This window comes from Triturus cristatus, chromosome 1_1, assembly GCF_964204655.1.
Source record: "Triturus cristatus chromosome 1_1, aTriCri1.1, whole genome shotgun sequence".
Lineage (NCBI taxonomy): Eukaryota > Metazoa > Chordata > Amphibia > Caudata > Salamandridae > Triturus > Triturus cristatus.
The window spans coordinates 834,889,014-834,901,906 of NC_140579.1; positions in this window are offsets into that span (position 1 = coordinate 834,889,014).

Here is a 12,893-nt window from a genome sequence, read left to right on the forward strand (position 1 = left end):
GAGCCCCGGCTGGGATCCGAGAGGCAAATGGACCCTCATCGGGACTTCCAGGCCTGGCCCTGCCATCTGGTCGCCCCATTGGAAAGCATTGCGCGCGACCAGATGGCCGAGGGGAAAGGAGCCACCAGGTGGCCGGCAACTGAAAGGACTCCCGCCTGCCCACCCACCAGGGGCTCGGGGTGGGGACTCTGCTTCCCGGCTGGGCCTCAGGCACGGGGAGGACCACCGGAGCTCTCGGGGCCTGGGCGTACCCGGGGGAGGACTGCCCGGGACCCGTGGAGCCCGTCCCTGGGCACTTTGCCATGCCGCGGCCCGGAGGAGGGAAGCCCCGGGGACCTGGGAGGATGTTGCCCGGGCGTAGCCCATCTGGTCCCCGGCAATGAACCGCACAGCCCCGGCATGGGTGTTTCGGCATACCCTGCCCCTACTAATCCGGAGGAAGGATACCCTCCTTTCTTGTAACCCGCGCGCTGCGAGTGACGGAGGGGACCCTAGGCGCGGACGCGCCCGGCCTCCTGGAGCCCTGGCTGGGATCCGGGAGGCGAATGGACCCTCATCGGGACTTACAGGCCGGCCCGGCCATCTGGTCGCCCCATTGGAAAGCATTGCGCGCGACCAGATGGCCGAGGGGAAAGGAGCGACCGGATGGCCGGCAACTGAAAGGGCTCCCGTCTGCCCGAGCCATAGCGGTAGGGCTCCCGCCTGCCCACCCTCACACCAAGGGCTCGGGGGGGGACTCTGCTTCCCGGGTTGGCCTCGGGCACGGGGAGGTCCACCGGAGCTCTCGGGGCCTGGGCGCCCGGGGGAGGACTGCCCGGGACCCGTGGAGCCCGTCCCTGGGCACTTTGCCATGCCGCGGCCCGGAGGAGGGAAGCCCCGGAGGATGTTGCCCGGGCGTAGCCCATCTGGTCCCCGGCAATGAACCGCACAGCCCCAGCATGGGTGTTCCGGCATACCCTGCCCCTAATAATCCGGAGGAAGGATACCCCCCTTTCTTGTAACCCGCGCGCTGCAAGTGACGGAGGGGACCCTAGGCGCGGACGCGCCCGGCCTCCCGGAGCCCTGGCTGGGATCCGGGAGGCGAATGGACCCTCATCGGGACTTCCAGGCCGGCCCGGCCATCTGGTCGCCCCATTGGAAAGCATTGCGCGCGACCAGATGGCCGAGGGGAAAGGCGCGACCAGGTGGCCGGCAACTGAAAGGGCTCCCGTCTGCCCGAGCCATAGCGGTAGGGTTCCCGCCTGCCCACGCAGGGCTCCGTGGCTGCAGGGCTCTGGGCCTGCAGGGCTCCGGGGCTGCAGGGCTCCGGGGCTGCAGGGCTCCGGGGCTGCAGGGCTCTGGGCCTGCAGGGCTCTGGGCCTGCAGGGCTCCGGGGCTGCAGGGCTCCGGGGCTGCAGGGCTCTGGGGCTGCAGGGCTCCGGGGCTGCAGGGCTACGGGGCTGCAGGGCTCCGGGGCTGCAGGGCTCTGGGCCTGCAGGGCTCCGGGGCTGCAGGGCTCCGGGCCTGCAGGGCTCCGGGGCTGCAGGGCCCTGGGCCTGCTAGGGTTCCGGGCCTGCAGGGCTCCAGGGCTCCGTGCTGAAGGGCTTCAGGGTCTGCAGGGCTTTGGGGCTGCAGGCCTCGGGGGACGCCCGGGAGACCCATGGAGCCCGTCCTGGGCACTTTGCCTCGCCGCGGGCTGGAGGAGGAAGCACCCGATGCCCCGGGGAAGTGTCGTCCGGGCTTGGCCCATCTGGTCCCCGCCTGAGAACCGCAATCCCCAGGAGGGGTGTCCCGGCATACCCTGCCCCTACTAATCCGGAGGAAGGCTACCCACCTTTCTTGTAACCCTCGCGCTCCGAGTGACGGAGGGGACCCTAGGCGCGGACGCGCCCGGCCTCCTGGAGCCCTGGCTGGGATCCGCGAGGCGAATGGACCCTCATCGGGACTTCCAGGCCGGCCCGGCCATCTGGTCGCCCCATTGGAAAGCATTGCGCGCGACCAGATGGCCGAGGGAAAGGTGCGACCAGATGGCCGGGACCGGAAGGACTCCCAGCTGCCCACACCGAGCCATAGCGGTAGGGCTCCCGACTGCCCTTGCAGGGCTCCGGGGCTCTGCACCAGGGTCCCTTGTCCCGGGCAGATGGACACTTGGCAGGCCGCAGGACGTGGGATCCCAGGCCCTGACCAAAAATCAGGAGGCCCGGGGCCGGTCCCTGCTTCTCAACACAGCCAGGCTGGGGAGGTCGGGGAGCCTGCCCAAGCACGAGGGACCCGTCCCGGGCACACAGTCCATGAGGTTGTGCGCTCGTTTTCCACAATTTTCTTCAGAATAGTGCGTAGTTGCGCTAGGCAAAGTCCGCCCAGCCCTACTCAGGATGTGCTCTCGTTTTCCACAAATTTTTTTAAAATTCTGCTACGCAAAGTCCGCCCAGCCCTAATTAGAAGACAGTTATGGCTTATGCTTTCATTAAATGAGTCAGGCATTGACAGTAAATTGCAGTCGTGAAATATGTAGATTGTGTGCAGTTCCCTTACCACTTCACTGTAGTGAATGAGTTTTGGTAAACTCCTAGGGATAGTGGTGCTTGTCTAGAATCACACTGTGAGTTAGTGTGTATTTGGGATCACTGTGAGAGAAGCATTTGGTAACATCTTGTATTTGCTGACAGATAACTGTTTTAAAACCTGTCATGTTGTGAAGTTTTAGTAGCATTAGAATCCAGTCTTTGCTTATGCGTTGATTAAATGAGTCATGCTTTGACACTGATGTGCTGTACTTAGATATGTAGATTGTGTGCAGTACCATTAACTCTTCTAGACTAGAGAATGAGTTTTGGTAAACTCCTAGGATAGTGTTGATTGTCTAAAATCACACTGTGAGTCTGTGTGCATTTGGGTAAGGATTGTGAGAGAAGCATTTGGTAACATCGTGTATTTGCTGACAGATAACTGTTTTAAAACCGGTCATGTTGTCAAGTTTTAGCAGCATTAGAAGCCAGTCTTTGCTTATGCTTTGATTAAATGAGTCAGGCTTTGACACAAAAGTGCAGTCCTGAAATATGAAGATTGAGTGCAGTTCCCATATCACTTCCACAGTAGTGAATGATTTTTGGTAAACTCCTAGGTATAGTGGTTGTTGTCTAGAATCACACTGTGAGTCTGTGTGCATTTGGGAACCACTGTGAGAGAAGCGTATGGTAACATCATGTATTTGCTGACAGATAACTAATTTAAAACCTGTCATGTTGTCAAGTTTTAGTAGCATTAGAAGCCAGTCATTGCTTATGCATTGATTAAATGAGTCAGGCATTGACACAAAAGTGCAGTCCTGAAATATGAAGATTGTGTGCAGTTCCCTAACCACTTTCACAGTAGTGAATGATTTTTGGTAAACTCCTAGGGATAGTGGTGCTTGTCTAGAATCACACTGTGAGTCTGTGTGCATTTGGGAACCACTGTGAGAGAAGCATTTGGTAACATCGTGTATTTGCTGACAGATAAATATTTTAAAACCTGTCATGTTATCAAGTTTTAGTAGCATTAGAAGACAGTCATTGCTTATGCGTTGATTAAATGAGTCAGGCATTGACACAAAAGTGCAGTCCTGAAAAATGAAGATTGTGTGCAGTTCCCTAACCACTTTCACAGTAGTGAATGATTTTTGGTAAACTCCTAGGGATAGTGGTGCTTGTCTAGAATCACACTGTCAGTCTGTGTGCATTTGGGAACCACTGTGAGAGAAGTGTTTGGTAACATCGTGTATTTGCTGACAGATAACTGTTTTAAAACATGTCATGTTGTCAAGTTTTAGTAGCATTAGAAGACAGTTATGGCTTATGCTTTCATTAAATGAGTCAGGCATTGACAGTATATTGCAGTCGTGAAATATGTAGATTGTGTGCAGTTCCCTTACCACTTCACTGTAGTGAATGAGTTTTGGTAAACTCCTAGGGATAGTGGTGCTTGTCTAGAATCACACTGTGAGTTAGTGAGTATTTGGGATCACTGTGACAGAAGCATTTGGTAACATCGTGTATTTGCTGACAGATAACTGTTTTAAAACATGTCATGTTGTGAAGTTTTAGTAGCATCAGAATCCAGTCTTTGCTTAAGCGTTGATTAAATGAGTCATGCTTTGACACTGATGTGCTGTACTTAGATATGTAGATTGTGTGCAGTACCATTAACTCTTCCAGACTAGTGAATGAGTTTTGGTAAACTCATAAGACAGTGTTGCTTGTCTAAAATCACACTGTGAGTCTGTGTGCATTTGGGTAAGGATTGTGAGAGAAGCATTTGGTAACATCGTGTATTTGCTGACAGATAACTGTTTTAAAACCAGTCAAGTTGTCAAGTTGTAATAGCATTAGAAGCCAGTCTTTGCTTATGCTTTGATTAAGTGAGTCAGGCTTTGACACAAAAGTGCAGTCCTGAAATATGAAGATTGTGTGCAGTTCCCTTATCACTTCCACAGTAGTGAATGATTTTTGGTAAACTCCTATGTATAGTGGTTGTTGTCTAGAATCACACTGTGAGTCTGTGTGCATTTGGGAACCACTGTGAGAGAAGCGTTTGGTAACATCGTGTATTTGCTGACAGATACCTAATTTAAAACCTGTCATGTTGTCAAGTTTTAGTAGCATTAAGCCAGTCATTGCTTATGCGTTGATTAAATGAGTCAGGCATTGACAGTAAAGTGCAGTCCTGAAATATGAAGATTGTGTGCAGTTCCCTTACCACTTTCACAGTAGTGAATGATTTTTGGTAAACTCCTAGGTATAGTGGTTGTTGTCTAGAATCACACTGTGAGTCTGTGTGCATTTGGGAACCACTGTGAGAGAAGCATTTGGTAACATTGTGTATTTGCTGACAGATAACTATTTTAAAACCTGTCATGTTGTCAAGTTTTAGTAGCATTAGAAGACAGTCATTGCTTATGCGTTGATTAAATGAGTCAGGCATTGACACAAAAGTGCAGTCCTGAAAAATGAAGATTGTGTGCAGTTCCCTAACCACTTTCACAGTAGTGAATGATTTTTGGTAAACTCCTAGGGATAGTGGTGCTTGTCTAGAATCACACTGTCAGTCTGTGTGCATTTGGGAACCACTGTGAGAGAAGTGTTTGGTAACATCGTGTATTTGCTGACAGATAACTGTTTTAAAACATGTCATGTTGTCAAGTTTTAGTAGCATTAGAAGACAGTTATGGCTTATGCTGTCATTAAATGAGTCAGGCATTGACAGTAAATTGCAGTCGTGAAATATGTAGATTGTGTGCAGTTCCCTTACCACTTCACTGTAGTGAATGAGTTTTGGTAAACTCCTAGGGATAGTGGTGCTTGTCTAGAATCACACTGTGAGTTAGTGTGTATTTGGGATCACTGTGAGAGAAGCATTTGGTAACATCTTGTATTTGCTGACAGATAACTGTTTTAAAACCTGTCATGTTGTGAAGTTTTAGTAGCATTAGAAGCCAGTCTTTGCTTATGCTTTGATTAAATGAGTCAGGCTTTGACACAAAAGTGCAGTCCTGAAATATGAAGATTGCGTGCAGTTCCCTTATCACTTCCACAGTAGTGAATTATTTTTGGTAAACTCCTAGGTATAGTGGTTGTTGTCTAGAATCACACTATGAGTCTGTGTGCATTTGGGAACTACTGTGAGAGAAGTGTTTGGTAACATCGTGTATTTGCTGACAGATAACTTTTTTAAAACCTGTCATGTTGTGAAGTTTTAGTAGCATTAGAATCCAGTCTTTGCTTCTGCGTTGATTAAATCAGTCATGCTTTGACACTGATGTGCTGTATTTAAATATGTAGATTGTGTTCAGTACCATTAACTCTTCTAGACAAGAGAATGAGTTTTGGTAATCTCCTAGGATAGTGTTGATTGTCTAAAATCACACTGTGAGTCTGCGTGCATTTGGGTAAGGATTGTGAGAGAAGCATTTGGTAACATCGTGTATTTGCTGACAGATAACTGTTTTAAAACCGGTCATGTTGTCAAGTTTCAGTAGCATTAGAAGCCAGTCTTTGCATATGCTTTGATTAAATGAGTCAGGCTTTGACACAAAAGTGCAGTCCTGAAATATGAAGATCGTGTGCAGTTCCCTTATCACTTTCACAGTAGTGAATGATTTTTGGTAAACTCCTAGGTATAGTGGTTGTTGTCTAGAATCACACTGTGAGTCTGTGTGCATTTGGGAACCACTGTGAGAGAAGCATTTGGTAACATTGTGTATTTGCTGACAGATAACTATTTTAAAACCTGTCATGTTGTCAAGTTTTAGTAGCATTAGAAGCCAGTCATTGCTTATGCGTTGATTAAATGAGTCAGGCATTGACACAAAAGTGCAGTCCTGAAATATGAAGATTGTGTGCAGTTCCCTTACCACTTTCACAGTAGTGAATGATTTTTGGTAAACTCCTGGGGATAGTGGTGCTTGTCTAGAATCACACTGTGAGTCTGTGTGCATTTGGGAACCCCTGTGAGAGAAGTATTTGGTAAAGTCGTGTATTTGCTGACAGATAACTGTTTTAACTTGTCATGTTGTGACGTTTTAGTAGCATTAGAAGACAGTTATGGCTTATGATTTGATTAAATGAGTCAAGCTTTGACAGAAAAGTGCAGTCCTGAAATATATAGATTGTGTGCAGTTCCCTTACCACTTCCACTGTAGTGAATGAGTTTTGATAAACTCCTAGGGATAGTGGTGCTTGTCTAGAATCACACTGTGAGTCTCTGTGCATATGGTAACCACTGTGAGAGAAGCGTTTGGTAACATCGTATATTTGCTGACAGATAACTTTTTTAAAACCTGTCATGTTGTGAAGTTTTAGTAGCATTAGAATCTAGTCTTTGCTTATGCGTTGATTAAATGAGTCATGCTTTGACACTGATGTGCTGTACTTAAATATGTAGATTGTGTTCAGTACCATTATCTCTTCTAGACTAGAGAATGAGTTTTGGTAAACTCCTAGGATAGTGTTGGTTGTCTAAAATCACACTGTGAGTCTGTGTGCATTTGGGTAAGGATTGTGAGAGAAGCATTTGGTAACATCGTGTATTTGCTGACAGATAACTGTTCTAAAACCGGTCATGTTGTCAAGTTTTAGCAGAATTAGAAGCCAGTCTTTGCTTATGCTTTGATTAAATGAGTCAGGCTTTGACACAAAAGTGCAGTCCTGAAATATGAAGATTGTGTGCAGTTCCCATATCACTTCCACAGTAGTGAATGAGTTTTGATAAACTCCTAGGGATAGTGGTGCTTGTCTAGAATCACACTGTGAGTCTCTGTGCATATGGGAACCACTGTGAGAGAAGCGTTTGGTAACATCGTATATTTGCTGACAGATAACTTTTTTAAAACCTGTCATGTTGTGAAGTTTTAGTAGCATTAGAATCTAGTCTTTGCTTATGCGTTGATTAAATGAGTCATGCTTTGACACTGATGTGCTGTACTTAAATATGTAGATTGTGTTCAGTACCATTATCTCTTCTAGACTAGAGAATGAGTTTTGGTAAACTCCTAGGATAGTGTTGGTTGTCTAAAATCACACTGTGAGTCTGTGTGCATTTGGGTAAGGATTGTGAGAGAAGCATTTGGTAACATCGTGTATTTGCTGACAGATAACTGTTCTAAAACCGGTCATGTTGTCAAGTTTTAGCAGAATTAGAAGCCAGTCTTTGCTTATGCTTTGATTAAATGAGTCAGGCTTTGACACAAAAGTGCAGTCCTGAAATATGAAGATTGTGTGCAGTTCCCATATCACTTCCACAGTAGTGAATGATTTTTGGTAAACTCCTAGGTATAGTGGTTGTTGTCTAGAATCACACTGTGAGTCTGTGTGCATTTGCGAACCACTGTGAGAGAAGCGTATGGTAACGTCGTGTATTTGCTGACAGATAACTAATTTAAAACCTGTCATGTTGTCAAGTTTTAGTAGCATTAGAAGCCAGTCATTGCTTATGCGTTGATTACATGAGTCAGGCATTGACAGTAAAGTGCAGTCCTGAAATATGAAGATTGTGTGCAGTTCCCTTACCACTTTCACAGTAGTGAATGATTTTTGGTAAACTCCTAGGTATAGTGGTTCTTGTCTAGAATCAAACTGCGAGTCTGTGTGCATTTGGGAACCACTGTGAGAGAAGTATTTGGTAACATCGTGTATTTGCTGACAGATAACTGTTTTAACTTGTCATATTGTGAAGTTTTAGTAGCATTAGAAGACAGTTATGGCTTATGATTTGATTAAATGAGTCAGGCTTTGACAGAAAAGTACAGTCCTGAAATATATAGATTGTGTGCAGTTCCCTTACCACTTGCACTGTAGTGAATGAGTTTTGATAAACTCCTAGGGATAGTGGTGCTTGTCTAGAATCACACTGTGAGTCTGTGTGCATTTGGGAACCACTGTGAGAGAAGCGTTTGGTAACATTGTGTATTTGCTGACAGATAACTGTTTTAAAACCGGTCATGTTGACAAGTTTAAGTAGCATTAGAATCCAGTCTTTGCTTATGCTTTGATTAAATGAATCAGGCTTTGACACAAAAGTGCAGTCCTGAAATATGAAGATTGTATGCAGTTCCCTTATCACTTCCACAGTAGTGAATGATTTTTGGTAAACTCCTAGGTATAGTGGTTGTTGTCTAGAATCACACTGTGAGTCTGTGTGGATTTGGGAACCACTGTGGGAGAAGCGTTTGGTAACATTGTGTATTTGCTGACAGATAACTAATATAAAACCTGTGATGTTGTCAAGTTTTAGTAGCATTAGAAGCCAGTCATTGCTTATGCATTAATTAAATGAGTCAGGCATTGACAGAAAAGTGCAGTCCTGAAATATGAAGATTGTGTGCAGTTCCCTTACCACTTTCACAGTAGTGAATGATTTTTGGTAAACTCCTAGGTATAGTGGTTGTTGTCTAGAATCACACTGTGAGTCTGTGTGCATTTGGGAACCACTGTGAGAGAAGCATTTGGTAACATCGTGTATTTGCTGACAGATAACTATTTTAAAACCTGTCATGTTGTCAAGTTTTAGTAGCATTAGAAGCCAGTCATTGCTTATGCGTTGATTAAATGAGTCAGGCATTGACACAAAAGTGCAGTCCTGATATATGAAGATTGTGTGCAGTTCCCTTACCACTTTCACAGTAGTGAATGATTTTTGGTAAACTCCTAGGTATATTGGTTGTTGTCTAGAATCACACTCTGAGTCTGTGTGCATTTGGGAACCACTGTGAGAGAAGTATTTGGTAACATTGTGTATTTGCTGACAGATAACTGTTTTAACTTGTCATGTTGTGAAGTTTTAGTAGGATTAGAAGACAGTTATGGCTTATGATTTGATTAAATGAGTCAAGCTTTGACAGAAAAGTGCAGTCCTGAAATATAGATTGTGTGCAGTTCCCTTACCACTTGCACTGTAGTGAATGAGTTTTGATAAACTCCTAGGGATAGTGGTGCTTGTCTAGAATCACACTGTGAGTGTGTGTGCATATGGGAACCACTGTGAGAGAAGCGTTTGGTAACATCGTATATTTGCTGACAGATAACTTTTTTAAAACCTGTCATGTTGTGAAGTTTTAGTAGCATTAGAATCCAGTCTTTGCTTATGCGTTGATTAAATGAGTCATGCTTTGACACTGATGTGCTGTACTTAAATATGTAGATTGTGTTCAGTACCATTATCTCTTCTAGACTAGAGAATGAGTTTTGGTAAACTCCTAGGATAGTGTTGATTGTCTAAAATCACACTGTGAGTCTGTGTGCATTTGGGTAAGGATTGTGAGATAAGCATTTGGTAACATCGTGTATTTGCTGACAGATAACTGTTTTAAAACCGGTCATGTTGTCAAGTTTTAGCAGCATTAGAAGCCAGTCTTTGCTTATGCTTTGATTAAATGAGTCAGGCTTTGACACAAAAGTGCAGTTCTGAAATATGAAGATTGTGTGCAGTTCCCATATCACTTCCACAGTAGTGAATGATTTTTGGTAAACTCCTAGGTATAGTGGTTGTTGTCTAGAATCACACTGTGAGTCTGTGTGCATTTGGGAACCACTGTGAGAGAAGCGTATGGTAACATCATGTATTTGCTGACAGATAACTAATTTAAAACCTGTCATGTTGTCAAGTTTTAGTAGCATTAGAAGCCAGTCATTGCTTATGCATTGATTAAATGAGTCAGGCATTGACACAAAAGTGCAGTCCTGAAATATGAAGATTGTGTGCAGTTCCCTTACCACTTTCACAGTAGTGAATGATTTTTGGTAAACTCCTAGGGATAGTGGTGCTTGTCTAGAATCACACTGTGCGTCTGTGTGCATTTGGGAACCACTGTGAGAGAAGCATTTGGTAACATCGTGTATTTGCTGACAGATAAATATTTTAAAACCTGTCATGTTGTCAAGTTTTAGTAGCATTAGAAGACAGTCATTGCTTATGCGTTGATTAAATGAGTCAGGCATTGACACAAAAGTGCAGTCCTGAAAAATGAAGATTGTGTGCAGTTCCCTAACCACTTTCACAGTAGTGAATGATTTTTGGTAAACTCCTAGGGATAGTGGTGCTTGTCTAGAATCACACTGTCAGTCTGTGTGCATTTGGGAACCACTGTGAGAGAAGTGTTTGGTAACATTGTGTATTTGCTGACAGATAACTGTTTTAAAACATGTCATGTTGTCAAGTTTTAGTAGCATTAGAAGACAGTTATGGCTTATGCTTTCATTAAATGAGTCAGGCATTGACAGTAAATTGCAGTCGTGAAATATGTAGATTGTGTGCAGTTCCCTTACCACTTCACTATAGTGAATGAGTTTTGGTAAACTCCTAGGGATAGTGGTGCTTGTCTAGAATCACACTGTGAGTTAGTGTGTATTTGGGATCACTGTGAGAGAAGCATTTGGTAACATCGTGTATTTGCTGACAGATAACTGTTTTAAAACCTGTCATGTTGTGAAGTTTTAGTAGCATTAGAATCCAGTCTTTGCTTAAGCGTTGATTAAATGAGTCATGCTTTGACACTGATGTGCTGTACTTAGATATGTAGATTGTGTGCAGTACCATTAACTCTTCCAGACTGGTGAATGAGTTTTGGTAAACTCATAAGACAGTGTTGCTTGTCTAAAATCACACTGTGAATCTGTGTGCATTTGGGTAAGGATTGTGAGAGAAGCATTTGGTAACATCGTGTATTTGCTGACAGATAACTGTTTCAAAACCGGTCATGTTGTCAAGTTTTAGCAGCATTAGAAGCTAGTCTTTGCTTATGCTTTGATTAAATGAGTCAGGCTTTGACACAAAAGTGCAGTCCTGAAATATGAAGATTGTGTGCAGTTCCCATATCACTTCCACAGTAGTGAATGATTTTTGGTAAACTCCTAGGTATAGTGGTTGTTGTCTAGAATCACACTGTGAGTCTGTGTGCATTTGGGAACCACTGTGAGAGAAGCGTTTGGTAACATCGTGTATTTGCTGACAGATAACTTTTTTAAAACCTGTCATGTTGTGAAGTTTTAGTAGCATTAGAATCCAGTCTTTGCTTATGCGTTGATTAAATGAGTCATGCTTTGACACTGATGTGCTGTACTTAAATATGTAGATTGTGTTCAGTACCATTATCTCTTCTAGACTAGAGAATGAGTTTTGGTAAACTCCTAGGATAGTGTTGATTGTCTAAAATCACACTGTGAGTCTGTGTGCATTTGGGTAAGGATTGTGAGAGAAGCATTTGGTAACATCGTGTATTTGCTGACAGATAACTGTTTCAAAACCGGTCATGTTGTCAAGTTTTAGCAGCATTGGAAGCTAGTCTTTGCTTATGCTTTGATTAAATGAGTCAGGCTTTGACACAAAAGTGCAGTCCTGAAATATGAAGATTGTGTGCAGTTCCCATATCACTTCCACAGTAGTGAATGATTTTTGGTAAACTCCTAGGTATAGTGGTTGTTGTCTAGAATCACACTGTGAGTCTGTGTGCATTTGGGAACCACTGTGAGAGAAGCATTTGGTAACATCGTGTATTTGCTGACAGATAACTATTTTAAAACCTGTCATGTTGTCAAGTTTTAGTAGCATTAGAAGACAGTCATTGCTTATGCGTTGATTAAATGAGTCAGGCATTGACACAAAAGTGCAGTCCTGAAAAATGAAGATTGTGTGCAGTTCCCTAACCACTTTCACAGTAGTGAATGATTTTTGGTAAACTCCTAGGGATAGTGGTGCTTGTCTAGAATCACACTGTCAGTCTGTGTGCATTTGGGAACCACTGTGAGAGAAGTGTTTGGTAACATTGTGTATTTGCTGACAGATAACTGTTTTAAAACATGTCATGTTGTCAAGTGTTAGTAGCATTAGAAGACAGTTATGGCTTATGCTTTCATTAAATGAGTCAGGCATTGACAGTAAATTGCAGTCGTGAAATATGTAGATTGTGTGCAGTTCCCTTACCACTTCACTGTAGTGAATGAGTTTTGGTAAACTCCTAGGGATAGTGGTGCTTGTCTAGAATCACACTGTGAGTTAGTGTGTATTTGGGATCACTGTGAGAGAAGCATTTGGTAACATCGTGTATTTGCTGACAGATAACTGTTTTAAAACCTGTCATGTTGTGAAGTTTTAGTAGCATTAGAATCCAGTCTTTGCTTAAGCGTTGATTAAATGAGTCATGCTTTGACACTGATGTGCTGTACTTAGATATGTAGATTGTGTGCAGTACCATTAACTCTTCCAGACTGGTGAATGAGTTTTGGTAAACTCATAAGACAGTGTTGCTTGTCTAAAATCACACTGTGAATCTGTGTGCATTTGGGTAAGGATTGTGAGAGAAGCATTTGGTAACATCGTGTATTTGCTGACAGATAACTGTTTCAAAACCGGTCATGTTGTCAAGTTTTAGCAGCATTAGAAGC